Source organism: Symphalangus syndactylus, chromosome 17 (assembly GCF_028878055.3).
Source record: "Symphalangus syndactylus isolate Jambi chromosome 17, NHGRI_mSymSyn1-v2.1_pri, whole genome shotgun sequence".
NCBI classification, from domain to species: Eukaryota; Metazoa; Chordata; class Mammalia; order Primates; family Hylobatidae; genus Symphalangus; species Symphalangus syndactylus.
Genome location: NC_072439.2, coordinates 16,857,156 through 16,872,184, shown reverse-complemented (window position 1 = coordinate 16,872,184; position 15,029 = coordinate 16,857,156). Strand labels below are relative to the sequence as shown.

Genomic DNA, 15,029 nt, shown 5'->3' with positions numbered 1-15,029 from the left:
AGATCGCGCCGCTGCACTCCAGCCTGGGCGACAGAGCGAGACTCCATCTCAAAAAAAAAAAAAAAAAAAAAAAAATCAATTTCAGGAAGATGTCTGAGAGAGATCAGTGACTCAGAAGAGTTTGAGTGGGGAAGTGCTCAGAAGCCATGGCTTCTTGCAGGGGGCATGGTCCCACAGGGGCCCACGGGGTCTCCTGGGCGTAGGGACCCAAGTGGGACCTCAGCAGGTGGGTGGGATGCTGGGAGTGGAGGGAGCCGAGGGGCTTTCTTTCCTTTACCCCCTTACGGCTGCAGTGAGCTATGATCGCACCACTGCACTCCAGCCTGGGTGACACAGTGAGACCTTGTCTCAAAAAAAGAAAAAGAAGGCCAGGTGCAGTGGCTCACACCTGTAATCCTAGCACTTTGGGAGACCAAGGTGGGAAGATTTGCTAGAGCCCAGGAGTTCAAGACCAGCCTGGGCAACATGGCGAAACCCTGTCTCTACAAAGTAAACAAAAATTAGCTGGGTGTGGTGGCAGGTGCCTGTAATTCCAGCTACTCGGGAGGCTGAGGCATGAGAATCACTTGAACCCGGGAGGTGGAGGTTGCAGTGAGCTGAGACTGTGCCACTGCACTCCAGCCTGGGCAATGGAGTGAGACTCTGTCTCAACAACAACCACCACCAAAAAAAAAAAAAGAAGAAGGAAAAGAAAAAAGATTTAGAAGCTGGGTGTGGTGGCTCACCCCTGTAATCCTAGCACTTTGGGAGGCCAAGGCGGGCAGATCACCTAAGGTCAGGAGTTGAAGACCAGCCTGGCCAACATGATGAAACCCCATCTCTACTAAAATACAAAAATTAGCCGGGCATGATGGTGGGTGCCTGTAATCCCAGCTACTCAGGAGGCTGAAACAGGAGAATTGCTTGAACCTGGGAGACGGTGGTTGCAGTGACCCAAGATTGCACCACTGCACTCCAGCCTGGGTGGCTGAGGGAGACCCCATCTCAAAAAAAAAAAAAAAGATCTAGAAAGAAGAGTTAGGGAGTCCATGAAAAATCTCTAGCCAGCCCCCTGAAGCACTAGACAGGAGAACAAGTCAGAGTTTGCAGGAAAATCTGGGAAGTCAGGCATATCCAACTATCAGAGTCATGGAAGGCTGTTGCGTCTGCATCTGGTGTTGAGCCCGAGGTCACTGGTGGTTAGCAGGGCAGAAAATTGAGAAGAGATAAATAGGAAAGTGGGGGAAACAAGGTCCTGAACAATTGCATCTGTCTCACCCTGCAGGGCAGAGCGAGAGCAAATGGGAACTCCCTAACACATCTACATCTGTCTCTTCCCACATCTAAATAGAGCAACCATCCCAGAAAAATACCGTGCTAAACTTCTTTCTTCCAGTTTTCATGCAATTTTCTCCTTTGGCCAACTCTAATTCAGAACCATATGGGGAAGGGTTTTTTTTGTTGTTGTTTTGTTTTCAGAGTCTTGCTGTGTTGCCCAGGCTCTGGAGTGCAGTGGTGCAAGCTCGGCTCACAGCAACCTCCGGTTCAAGCAATTCTCCTGCCTCAGCCTCCCAAGTAGCTGGGATTACAGGCACCCGCCACCATGCTCGGCTAACTTTTTTTGTATTTTTAGTAGAGACAGTGTTTCACCATGTTGACCAGGCTGGTCTTGAACTGCTGATCTCAGGTGATCCACCTGTCTCAGCCTCCCAGAGTGCTGGGATTACAGGCATGAGCCACCGCACACGGCCACCTTCATCACTTTCAATATGTCGTGCCACTGTATCTTAGCCTGTGAGGTTTCCACTGAAGTCTGCTGCCAGACGTATTGGAGCTCCATTGTATGTATGTTTTTGTTTTTGTTTTTGAGACAGAGTTTCACTCAGTCACCCAGGCTGGAGTGCAGTGATGAAATCTCGGCTCACTGCAACCTCCACCTCCCAGGTTCAAGCGATTCTCGTGCCTCAGCCTCCCGAGTAGCTGGGATTACAGGCGTGAGCCACTGCGCCTGGCCTCATGCCCGGCTAATTTTTTTTGTATTTTTAGTTGAGACGGGATTTCACCATGTTGCCCAGACTGGTCTCTAACTCCTGGCCTCAAGTGACTCACCCACCTCAGCCTCCCTAAATGCCGGGGATTACAGACATGAGTCACTGCACACGGCCTCCATTGTATGTTATTTGTTACTTTTCTCTTGCTGCTTTTAGGACCCTTTCTTTATCCCTGATCTTTGGGAGTTTGATGATTAAATGCCTTGAAGGTAGTCTGGGTTAAATCTGCCTAGTGTTCTATAACCTTCTTGTATTTGAATATTGATATCTTTTTCTAGGTTTGGAAAGTTCTCTGTTACCCCACTTAATAAACTTTCTATTCCAATCTCTCTACTTTCTCTTTAGGGCCAATAAAACTCAGATTTTTCCCTTTTGTGGCTATTTTCTTGTAGGTGTGCCTTATTCTTTTTCTTTTTTTTTTTTTTCGAGATGGAGTCTTGCTCTTTCGCCAGGCTGGGGCACAGTGGCACGATCTTGGCTCACTGCAACCTCCACCTCCCAGGTTCAAGCAATTCCCCTGCCTCAACCTCCTGAGTAGCTGGGATTACAGGTGCCTGCCACCACGCCTGGCTAATTTTTTGTATTTTGGTAGAGATGGGGTTTCACCATGTTGGCCAGGATGGTCTCAAACTCCTGACCTCGTGATCCGCCTGCCTCGGCCTCCCAAAGTGATGGGATTACAGGTGTGAGCCACTGCGCCTGGCCCTTATTCTTTTTTATTTTTTCTTTTGTCTTCTCTGACTGTGTCTTGTCCTGTCTCATCTCTTTTCTCTTCTCTTCTCTTCTCTTCTCTTCTTTTCTTTTCTCTTCTCTTCTCTTCTCAAGACAGAATCTCACTTTGTCGACCAGGCTGGAGTGCAGTGGTGCAATCTTGGCTCACTGCAACCTCCACGTCCTGGGTTCAATCAATTCTGGTGCCTCAGCCTCCTGAGTAGCTGGGATTACAGGCATGCACCACCATGCCCGGCTAATTTTTGTATTTTTAGTAGAGACAGGATTTCACTGTGTTGGCCAAGCTGGTCTAAACTCCTGACCTCAGGTGATCCTACCACTTCAGTCTTTCAAAGTGCTGGGATTACAGGTGTGAGACACCGTGCCCGGCCCCTTTCTGCTTAATTTTTAAAAATTATTTCTATCTCTTTGGTTAATTTATCCAATAGGATTCTGAATCCCTTCTCTGTGTTATCTTGAATTTCATTGAGCTTCTTCAAAACAGCTGTTTTGAATTCTCCGTCTGAAAGGTCACATAGCTCTGTCACAATGGGGTTGGTCACTGGAGCCTTGTTTAGTTCACTTGGTGAAGTCATGTTTTCCTGGATGGTGTCAACGCTTGTGGATGTTCATCAATGGCTGGGCACTGACGAGTTCAGTGTTTATTGTAGTCTTTGTAGTCTGAGCTTATTTGAACCCATCCTTCTTGGGAAGGCTTTCCAGGTATTTAAAGGAAATTGAGTGTTGTGATCTAAACTTTTGGTCACTGCAGCTGTGTCTGCATTAGGGGGCACCCCAGGCTCAGTAATGCTGTCATTCTTGCAGAATCTTAGAGGCGGTGGCTCACGCCTGTAATCCCAACACACTGGGCAGCCGAGGCGGGCAGATCATCTGAGGTTGGGAGTTTGAGACCAGCCTTGCCAACATGGTGAAACCCTGTCTCTACCAAAAAATACAAAAATTCGCCGGGTGTAGGGACAGGCACCCATAGTCCCAGCTACTTGGGAGGCTGAGGCGGGAGAATCACTTGCGCATGGGTGGTGGAGGTTGCAATGAGTGAAGATTGCAGCACTGCATTCCAGCCTGGGCGACAGAGTAAGACCCTGTCTCAAAAAAAAAAAAAAAAAAAGGAATCTTAGAGGTACTGCCTCGGTGGTCTTGGTTAAGATCCAAGAGAATTCCCTAAATTACCAGGCAGAAACTCTTCTCTTCCCTTACTTTCTCCAAACAAACACAGTCTCTCTATCTCTGTGTATGGAGCTGCCTGGGGCTGCTGGAGGGGTGACACAAGTACCCTTGTGGCCACCACCACTGGGACTGCACTGGGTCAGACCCAAAGCCAACACACCACTGGGTCTCACCCAGGGCCCGTGGCAACCACTACCTGGCTTCTGCCAATGTTCACACAAGGCCCAAGGGCTCTTCGGCCAGCAGGTGGTGAAGCTAGCCAGGCTTGTATCCTTCCCTTCAGGGTGGTGAGTTCCCTCCTGGCCCAGGGCAGGTCCAGAAATGCCATCTGGGAGCCAGGACCTGGAGACAGAAACCTTAGGAATCTACCTGGTGCTCTATTCTACTGTGGCTGAGCTGGCACCCAAGCCACAAGAAAAAGTCTTTCCCACTTGATATGGTTTGGCTGTGTCCCCACCCAAATCTCATCTGATTTGTAGCTCCTATAATTCCCACATGTTATGGGAGGGACCCAGTGGAGATAATTGAGTCATAGGGGCAGTTTCCCCCATCTGTTCTTATGGTAGTGAGTACGTCTCATGGGATCTGACGGCTTTATAAGGGGAAACCCCTTTGACTTGGTTCTCATTTTGTCTTGCCTGCCACCATGTAAGACGTGCCTTTCGGCCAGGCATGGTGGCTCACGCCTGTAATCCCAGCACTTTGGGAGGCCGAGGGCGGATCACGAGGTCAGGAGATCGAGACCATCCTGGCTAACACGGTGAAACCCCGTCTCTACTAAAAAATACAAAAAATTAGCCGGGCGTGGTGGTGGGTGCCTGTAATCCCAGCTACTCTGGAGGCTGAGGCAGGAGAATGGCGTGAACTCGGGAGGCGGAGCTTGCAGTGAGCCAAGACTGTGCCACTGCACTCCAGCCTGGGCGACAGAACAAGACTCCATCTAAAAAAAAAAAAAAAAAAAAAAAAGACATGCCTTTCAACTTCTGCCATGATTGTGAGGCCTCCCCAGCCACGTGGAACTGAGAGTTCATTAAGCCTCTTTTTCTTTATAAATTACTCAGTCTCAGGTATGTCTTTATCAGCAGCACGAAAACAGACTAATACACAACTCTTCCCTCACCTTTCCCCACACAGGAGTCTCTCTCTGTGGCCACCACTGCTCCGGGCCCATGGCGGGTACTGCCTGGCTACCGCTGATGTTCACTCAAGGCCCAAGCCCTCTTCAGTCAGCTTGTGGTGAGTGCTGCCAGGCCTGGGTCTTTTCCTTCAGGGAAGGCGGCTCCCCTCTGGCCCAGGGCAGGTCCAGAAATGCTGTGCAAGAGCCAAGACCTCAACTGGGGATGCCAGCAGCTGCTTGGTGCTCTACCCCACTGTGGCCAAGCTGGTGCCCAAGATGCAAGACAAAGTCTCCTTTACTCTTTCCTCTCCTTTCCTCAAGCAGGAGTCTTTCCCCAGGGCCACCACAGCTGGGAATGCGCTGGGTCACACCTGAAATCAGCACGGCCCTGGGTCTCACCCAAAGCCTGCGGCGAGTACTCTCTGGCAACCACTGATGTTTATTCAAGGCCCAAGAGATCTTTAGTCAGCAAGTAATGAATCCTGCCAGGACTGGGTCCTTCCTTTCAAGGCAGCGGCTTCCCTTCTGGTCCAGGGTGTGTCCAGAAATGTCATCCAGGAGTTAGGGCCTGGAATCAGGGCCTCAGGACTCTGCCTGGTGCCCTGTCCTCCTGTGGCTGAGCTGGTATCCAAGTTGCAAAACAAAGACCTCTTGACTTTTCGTGTCCTTTTCTCAAGCAGAAGGAAGGAGTCTCTCCCGGAACTGCAAGCTATACTGCTTGGGGTTTGGGGCTCGGGGGCTCAAGCACTCCCTTGGCTGCCTCAGCCAGTGCTCAGTGGGCCTCATGCCCTCCAGGTCCACTTGTTCTGAGCCCAGCAAGGCACCAGGACTTGCCCAGGAATTGCAGTCCTTGTGGCCTGACTGCCTTTCAAGCTTATTTATTTATTTATTTATTTATTTATTTGAGATGGAGTCTTGCTGTTGCCCAGGCTGGAGTGCAATGACATGCTCTTGGCTCACTGCAATCTCTGCCTCCTGGGTTCAATCGATCCTTCTGCCTCAGCCTCCTGAGTAGTTGGGATTACAGGCGTGCGCCACCATTCCCGGCTAATTTTTGTATTTTTAGTAGAGACGGAGTTTCACCATGTTGGTGAGGCTGGTCTCGAACTCCTGACCTCGTGATCCGCCTGCCTAAGCCTCCCAAACTGCTGGGATTACAGGCATGAGCTACTGTGCCCAGCCTCAAGTTTATTTAGGGTCCCAGAGCACTTTGGCCCGCAGTGGCTAGGCATGCCAGAACTCAGGTTCTCACCACTAGAATGGATGATTTCCCTCTGTTTAATGCTCATTTAAATGCTCCCTCTGTGGGGGGTGTCTGATTTCTGCCCCATGTTGCTTTTCACTGTAATAGAATAGCACTGAGTTCCAATGCAAAGCCTCAATCACTGAGCTCTCCTTATCCCAAATGCACAGATTCTCTCTCCTTGCCATCTGACTGCTGCCAGAAGATGTGGGAGGGGTGGCATTTTGGGGTGGCACCTCACCCCAAAAGCCCATTGGCTTAAAATAGCAGTCCCATCCCAAAAGCTCAAGCCACCCCAAAAGCTCATTGGCTTAAAATAGCAGTCTAATATTACATCTCATGGTTCAATGGGTTAAGTGGGTTTAACCAGCTGATTCTTTTTTTTTTTTTTTTTTTTTGAGATGGAGTCTCACTGTGTCGCCCAGACTGGAGTGCAGTGGCGTGATCTCGGCTCACTGCAATCTCTGCCTCCCCGGTTCAAGCAATTCTCCTGCCTCAGCCTCCCGAGTAGCTGGGATTACAGGTGCTGGCCACCACACCTGGCTGATTTTTGTTTTGCCTTTTTTTTTTTTTTTTCGAGATAGAGTTTTGCTCTTGTTGTCTAGGCTGGAGTGCAATGGTGTGATCTCGGTTTACTGCAACCTCCGCCTCCTGGGTTCAAGTGATTCTCCTGCCTCAGCCTCCCGAGTAGCTGGGATGACAGGCACCCGCCATCACGCCCCAGCTAATTTTTTTGTATTTTCAGTAGAGACAGGGTTTCACCATGTTGGCCAGGCTGGTCTTGAACCCCTAACCTCAGGTGATCCATGTGCCTCAGCCTCCCAAAGTGCTGGGATTACAGGTGTGAGCCACTGCGCCCTGCCAAATGAGCCCATGATTGGGTAGAGTTTCTCAACTAGTTGCATTCAGATGGCAGCTGGGCTGGAAATCCAAGATGGCATCTTACATGTCTGACATCTCAGTTGGGATGGCTAGATCAGCTGCGGCTGACCAGTTATCTGTCTCTCTCTCCATGCAGCCTCTTGCCATGCCCAGCTTCAGCTTCTGCATAGCATGGCAGTCTCAGGATATTCAGAATTTTTTTTTTTTTTTCCCAGATGGAATCTCACTCTGGCACCAAGGCTAGAGTGCAGTGGCACTGCAACCTCCACCTCCAGGGTTCAAGCGATTCTCGTGCCTCAGCCTCCTGAGTAGCTGGGATTACAGGCATGCATCACCATGCCTGGTTAATTTTTTTGTATTTTTAGTAGAGACAGGGTTTCTCCATGTTTGCTAGGCTGGTCTCAAACTCCTGACCTCATGTAATCCCCCCGCCTTGGCCTCCCAAAGTGCTAGGATTACATGTGTGAGCTGCCATGCCTGGCTGAAAATAATAGATTTATAGCTAACCATACTAATAATTGCATTCACTCTAAATTATGTAAACATCCAATTATAAGACAGAGATTTCAGACTAAATGAAAAAGCATGACCCAACACTATGCTGCCCACAAGAAATTTTTTGTGTGTGTGTGAGACAGAGTCTTGCACTGTCACCCAGGCTGGAGTACAGTGGCATGATCTCGGCTCACTGCAACCTCCACTTCCCGGGTTCAAGCAATTCTCTTTTCTTAGCCTCCCAAGTAGCTGGGATTACTGGTGCCCACCACCACACCCAGCTAATTTTTTGTATTTTTAGTAGAGATGAGGTTTCACTATGTTGGCCAGGCTGGTCTCGAACACCTGACCTTGTGATCCACCCGCTTCAGCCTCCCAAAGTGCAGGGATTACAGGCGTGAGCCACCGCACCCGGCCAAAATACACTTTAAATAGAAAGACGTTCTGTACAAAAGTTAACTCAAAATGGACCACATCACTAAATGCAAAACTTTATAACATTTCTAGAAGGAAACATAGGAGAAAATCTTTGTGACCCTAGATGATGCAAAAGTTCATTATATACAAAAGTTCATTATGTACAAGCATGATCATAAGAGAAAACCTTGATAAATTAGATTCCATCAAAATTAAAAACTTCTGCTCTTCAACAAACATTATTAAGAGAAGGAAGAGATAAGCCAAACAGTGGGAGAAAATATTTGCAAATTTAAACAACTAGTATCCAAATATTTTAAGAACTCTTAAAAGTCAATAGCAAGAAAACAAACAACCCAATTATTTAAAAAGGGCAAATGATTTGAATAAACACTTCACTAACGAAGATATGCAGATGACAAACAAGTACACAAAAAGCTGCTCAACATCCTCAATCGTTAGAGAAATGCAAATGAAAACCACAAGGTCACTCTCCACCTATTAGAGTGGTCATCATGGAGAAAAGAGGCAGAGTGATTGCTTGAGGCCAGGAGTTTGAGACCAGCTTGGGCAACATATCGAGACACCGTCTCTACAAACATAAAAATTAGGGGCCGTGCGCAGTGACTCACGCCTGTAATTCCAGCACTTTGGCAGGCTGTGGCGGGTGGATCACCTGAGGTCAGGAGTTCGAGACCAGCCTGGCCAACATGGTTAAACCCCGTATCTAGTAAAAAAAAAAATATATATATATACAAAAAATTAGCCAGGCATGGTGGCGCGTGCCTGTAATTCCAGCTATTCGGGAGGTTGAGGCAGGAGAATCACTTGAACCCAGGAGGTGGAGGTTGCAGTGAGTTGAAATCCCGTCATTGCACTCCAGCCTGGTCAACAAGAGTGAAACTCCATCTCAAAAAAAAAAAAAAATCTATTATTTTCATGCTTTTTCCTGATTCATCTGGTCATTGTTCTCTTTTTCCACCTTCTTTTGGATGAATCAAGTTTTTTTCTGAGCAAGGATCTCACTCTTTTGCCCAGGCTGGAGTGCAGTGGTGTGATCATGGCTCACTTCTGCCTCGAACTCCTGGACAAAAGTGAGCCTCCTACCACAGCCTCTCTAGTAGCTGAGACTATAGGCGTGTGCCCCCACACCTAGTTAATTTTTTTTTTTTTTAATAGAGATGGTGTCTCATGTGCTGCCCAGGCTGGACTCGAACTCCTGGGCTCAAGTGATTCCTCCCGCCTTGGCCTCCCAAAGGGCTGGGATTACAGGCGTGAGCCACTATGCCTGGCTGGATTAATCAAGTAATTTTTTTTATGATTCCATTTTATCTCTTTTGTGGGCTTATTAGCTATAGCTCTTTGTTTTATTATTTTATTTATTTATTTATTTATTTGAGAGTTTCCCTCTTGTCACCCAGGCTGGAGAGCAGAGGCACGACCTAGGCTCACTACAACCTCTGCCTCCCGGGTTCAAGTGATTCCCCTGCCTCACTCAGCCTCCGGAGTAGCTGGGATTACAGGTGCTCGCCACCATGCCCAGCTAATTTGTTTTAATAGAGATAGGGTTTCACCATGTTGGCCAGGCTGGTCTTGAACTCCTGACCTCAAGTGATCCACCCACCTCAGCCTTCCAAAGTGCTAGGATGACAGGTGTAAGCCACCGCGCCCAGCTATTTTATTTTTTTCGAGACAGAGTCTCACTCTGTCACCCAGGCTGGAATGCAGTGGCACGATATCGGCTCAGTGCAACCTCTGCCTCCCGGGTTCAAGTGATTTTCCTGCCTCAGCCTCCTGAGTAGCTGAGACTACAGGTGCCCGACACCACGCCTGACTAATTTTTGTATTTTTAGTAGAGATGGGGTTTCGCCATGTTGGCCAGGCTGGTCTCGAACTCCTGACCTAAGGTGATCCACCCGCCTCAGCCTCCCAAAGTGCTGGGATTACAGGCATGAGCCACCGCGCCTCGCCTGCTTTGTTTTTTTAATGGTCACTGTATAGTTTATAGTCCACATCTTTAACTTCTCGCAGTCTACATTCAAGTGCTACTGCACTCCACACTCCAGCGTGGGTGACAGAGCGAGACTCTGTCTCAAAAACAGACAAACAAAAAAACTAACAAAACAGGTCTACCCTGGAGTCATACTCTAATTTTTTCTATTTTCCTCCCTTTCTGATCCTTTATCCCACTTTCTTTTTCTTCCTCTTCCTTCTCCTTCTTCTTTGTCAAATAGAGGATTGAGTTATTATCACTGATCCATATAAAGTCCCTCTCTCATTTATTTTAATTCCCACTCCCCATTTCTATTCCCCGTCTTCCCATGTGCAACCTCCCTAATATGTTTGATATGCATCTTTTTGTTTGTATGTATTTTTAGAAAATGTTTATTGTTTTGTGTGCGAAAAAAATTAATAAAAAAAAAAGCAAAAAAAAAAAAGAATGAGCCACTGCAAAAAAAAAAAAAAAAAAAAACTAGCTGGGCATGGTAGCACACACCTATAGTCTCAGCTACTTGGGAGGCTGAGTCACGAGAATTGCTTGAACCCAGGAGGTGGAGGTTGCAGAGAGCTGAGATCATACCACTGCACCCCAGCCTGGGAGACTAGCGAGACTCCATCTCAAAAAGTTAAAAAAAAATTTTGCCTAGTGCTACACATAGGAATGTGCAGGTGCACATGCATACACCTGCACGCACACACATGTGCACAGGTACACATAGGAGTGAGTAAAACCAGTGAAATTGGAATATTAAGGTCTTAGAATTGAACTAATGTCAATGTCCTGTTTTGATGTCATATTATAGTTACAGAAGATGTTAGCATCAGAGATAAGTGGGCGAAGGGCAAACAAGATCACTATGTACTTTTTTTTTTTTTTTTTTGAGATGGAGTCTTGCTGTGTCACCCAGGCTGGAGGGCAGTGGCGAAATCTTGGCTCATCGCAACCTCTACCTCCTGGGTTCAAGCAGTTCTTCTGCCTCAGCCTTCTGAGTAGCTGGGATTACAGCCCAGCTAATTTTTGTATTTTTAGTAGAGACGAGGTTTTGCCATGTTGGCCAAGCTGGTCTTGAACTCCTGACCTCGTGATCTGCCCACCTTGACCTCCCAAAGTGCTGGGATTACAGGCGTGAGCACCACACCCAGCCTCTCTTTTTGTAACTTCTTATGAATCTATAATCTCTTAGAAATAAAAATAATCGGTCGGGTGCCATCACTCACACCTGTAATCCCAGTACTTTGGGAGGCCGAGGCGGGTGGATCATTTGAAGTCAAGACTTTGAGACCAGCCTAGCCAACAGGGCAAAACGCTGTCTCTGCTAAAAATACAAAAATTAGCTGGGCGTGGTGTCGGGCGTCTGCAATCCCAGTTACTCAGGAGGCTGAGGCAGGAGAATGTCTCGAACCTGGGAGGCAGAGGTTGCAGTGAGCCAAGATCCCGCCACTGCACTCCAGCCTGGGTAACAGAGTGAGACTCTGTTTATGATTACAAAGTTGTAATCATAAAAAGAATACAAATACAAAATGATCAATTTAGTAATCATAAAAATTACAAAAGAATAAAGGAGATAGATGGAATATTAAAATTTTATTGAATTAAGCTAAAAGAAGGCAGGAAAAAGGCAACTGGAGAAAAACAACAACAACAACAAAGAAAACAGAAGGGACAAACGAAATGCCAGATGGTAAACTTATGCCCAATTATTTCCATAATTACAAATAAATGTAAAGAAATTCAACACTCCCATTAAAAGGTAGGGATTGGCAAACTGAATAAAAAGGCAAGATCTAGGCCAGGTGTGGTGGCTCACGCCTGTAATCCCAGCACTTTGGGAGGCCGAGGTGAGCAGATCACTGGAGGTCAGGAGTTCGAGACCAGCCGGGCCAACAGGATAAAACCCCGTCTCTACTGAAAATACAAAAATTAGCCTGTCGTGATGGCAGGTGCCTGTAATCCCAGCTACTCAGGAGGCTGAGGCACGAGAATTGGTTGAACCCAGGAGACAGAGGTTGCAGTGAGCTGAGATTGCACCACTGCACTCCAGCCTGGGCCACAGAAGAGACTCTGTCTCAAAAAATAAATAAAATAAATAAGTAAGTAAATAAATAAAAAGGCAAGATCTAGCTAGAAGGTTAAAATATTACGAAATATGTTTTGTGACCATAACAGAAATCAGTAATATAAAGATATCTCCAAAAAAATAAAAACCCTTGGCCGGGCGCGGTGGCTCATGCCTGTAATCCCAGCACTTTGAGGCCGAGGTGGGCAGATCACCTGATGAGGTCAGGAGTTCAAGACCAGCCTGACCAACAGGGTGAAACACCATCTCTACTAAAAATACAAAAATTAGCTGGGTGTGCTGGCGGGTGCCTGTAATCCCAGCTACTTGGGAGGCTGAGGCAGGAGAATCACTTGAATCCAGGAGGCTGAGGTTGCAGTGAGCTGAGGCTGTGCCATTGCACTCCAGCCTGGGCAACAAGAGTAAAACTCTATCTCAGAAAGAAAAAAAAAGCCCACAAGTATTTGGAAAGTAAATAACCCAGAAATCGAAGAAGAAATCAAAAGAGAAAGTATAAACTACAGAAAACTCAATGAAAAAAAACACATAACATATCAAAATACATGACATGAGATAAAGTAATGCTTAGAAAGACATTGATAGATTTTTAAATGCTTAATTAGAAAAGAGGAAAAGGAGGACTGGGGAGACGGTGGTCAAAGGATACAAATTTCAGTTAGGAGGAGTAAGTTCAGGAGATCTATTGCACAACATGGTGACTACAGTTTTTTGTTGTTGTTGTTGTTGTTTGTTTGTTTGAGATGGAGTCTCTCTCTGTCGCCCAGGCTGGAGTGCAATGGCGCTACCTCGGCTCACTGCAACCTCTGCCTCCCAGGTTCAAGCCATTCTCCTGCCTCAGCCTCCTGAGTAACTGGGATTACAGGCGAGCACCACCATGCCCAGCTAATTTTTATATTTTTAGTAGAGACGGGGTTCACCATGTTGGCCAGGCTGGTCTTGAACTCCTGACCTCAAGTGATCCGCCCGCCTTGGCCTCCCAAAGTGCTGGGATTACACGCATAAGCCACTGTGCCTGACCAACTACAGTTAATAACAACGTATTGTATACTTGAAAATTTCAGAGTAGTTCTATTTATTTATTTTATTATTATTTTTTTTTTTTCTGAGACAGTGTCTTGCTCTGTTGCCCAGGTTGGAGTGCAGTGGTGCGATCTCGGCTCACTGCAAGCTCCGCTTCCCAGTTTCACGCCGTTCTCCTGCCTCAGCCTCCCGAGTAGCTGGGACTACAGGCGCCCGCCACCACGCCCAGGTAATTTTTTGTATTTTTAGTAGAGACGAGGTTTCACCGTGTTAGCCAGGATGGTGTCGATCTCCTGACCTCGTGATCTGCCCACCTCGGCTTCCCAAAGTGCTGGGATTACAGGCATGGGCCACCACGCCCGGCCTATTTTATTTTTTTTTGAGGTGGAGTTTCGCCCTTGTTGCCTAGGCTGGAGTGCAGTGGCACCATCTTGGCTCACCACAACCTCCGCCTCCCGGGTTCAAGCGATTCTCCTGACTCACCCTTCCAAGTAGCTGTGATTATAGGCATGCACCACCATGCCCGGCTAATTTTTGTATTTTTTTTTTTTTTTGAGATGGAGTCTGGCTCTGTCGCCCAGGCTGGAGTGCAGTGGTGCGATCTCGGCTCACTGCAAGCTCCGCCTCCCGGGTTCAGGCCATTCTCCTACCTCAGCTTCCCGATAGCTGGGACTACAGGCGCCCGCCACCTCGTCCGGTTAATTTTTTGTATTTTTAGTAGAGACGGGGTTTCACTGAGTTAGCCAGGATGGTCTCGATCTCCTGACCTCATGATCCACCCGCCTCGGCCTCCCAAAGTGCTGGGATTACAGGCGTGAGCCACCGCGCCCAGCCGAATTTTTGTATTTTTAGTAGAGATGGGGTTTCACCGTGTTAGCCAGGATGGTCTTGATCTCCTGACCTTATGATCCACCCGCCTCAGCCACCTCCCAAAGTGCTGGGATTACAGGCGTGAGCCACCATGCCTGGCCAGAACTCCGTCTCAAAAATAAAACAAAACAAAACAAAAAACAAAAAAAAATTATGCACATGAAAAACATCAGTCACAAAAGACTATGTTGTGTATTTCCAAACATGAAAAGTCCAAAATAGGTAGATTAATAGAGACAGATTAGCGTCTGCTTAGGGCTAGAAAGTTACTAGGGAGATTGGATATTAACTACAAATGAGTATGAGGTTTCTTTAAAATTTTTTTATTGTACTGAAATATACATAAAATCTACTATTTTAACTTTTTTATTTTTTTTTTTTGAGATGGAGTCTTGCTCTGTCTCTTAGGCTAGAGTGCAGGGGCACGATCTCGGCTCACTTCAACCTCTGCCTCCTAGGCTCAAGTGATTCTCCTGCCTGAGCCTCCTGGAGTAGCTGGGATTATAGACGCGCCACCATGCCTGGCTAAGTTTTGTATTTTTAGTAGAGATGCGATTTCTCCATGTTGGCCAGGCTGGTCTCGAACTCCTGACCTCACATGATCCGCCCACCTCGGCCTCCCAAAGCACTGGGATTACAGGTGTGAGCCACTTCACCCGGCCACTTTTTTTTTTTTTTTTTTTTTTTAATGAGACAAGGTCTCACCTACCATCTAGGCTACAATGCAAAGGCACAATCATAGCCAACTGCAACCTTGAACACCTGGCTTCAGGCGATCCTCCCACCTCTGTGTCCCAAACTGCTGTGTGAGCCACTGTGCCTTTCAATGGGGGACCAACATCTGAAAAGGACACTGACAAACTGAGGCTCTTATATGTTTAATTAAACGCCTACAGGGCAGTGGCAGTGGCTCACGCCTGTAATCCCAGCACTTTGGGAGGCTGAGGTGGGTGGATCACTTGAGGTCAGGAGTTGGA

At 47.3% G+C, this 15,029-nt stretch overlaps 1 protein-coding gene across 4 annotated transcripts in view; it reads left to right on the top strand.

Annotated features, from left to right (window-relative positions):
* The window catches only part of BLOC1S3 (biogenesis of lysosomal organelles complex 1 subunit 3), a 40,754-nt gene that overhangs the window by 20,507 nt on the left and 5,218 nt on the right, over nucleotides 1-15,029 (top strand). The window contains exons 4-5 of one of the 4 annotated variants that reach the window (XR_010116532.1): nucleotides 5,064-5,165; nucleotides 13,294-13,411. The gene's annotated coding sequence lies outside the window, so the exon portion shown is untranslated. Of the gene's footprint in view, nucleotides 1-5,063; nucleotides 5,166-6,690; nucleotides 10,525-13,293; nucleotides 13,447-15,029 lie in introns of those variants that run through there. The other 3 variants (XR_010116534.1, XR_010116533.1, XR_010116535.1) reach the window with 3 other exon arrangements.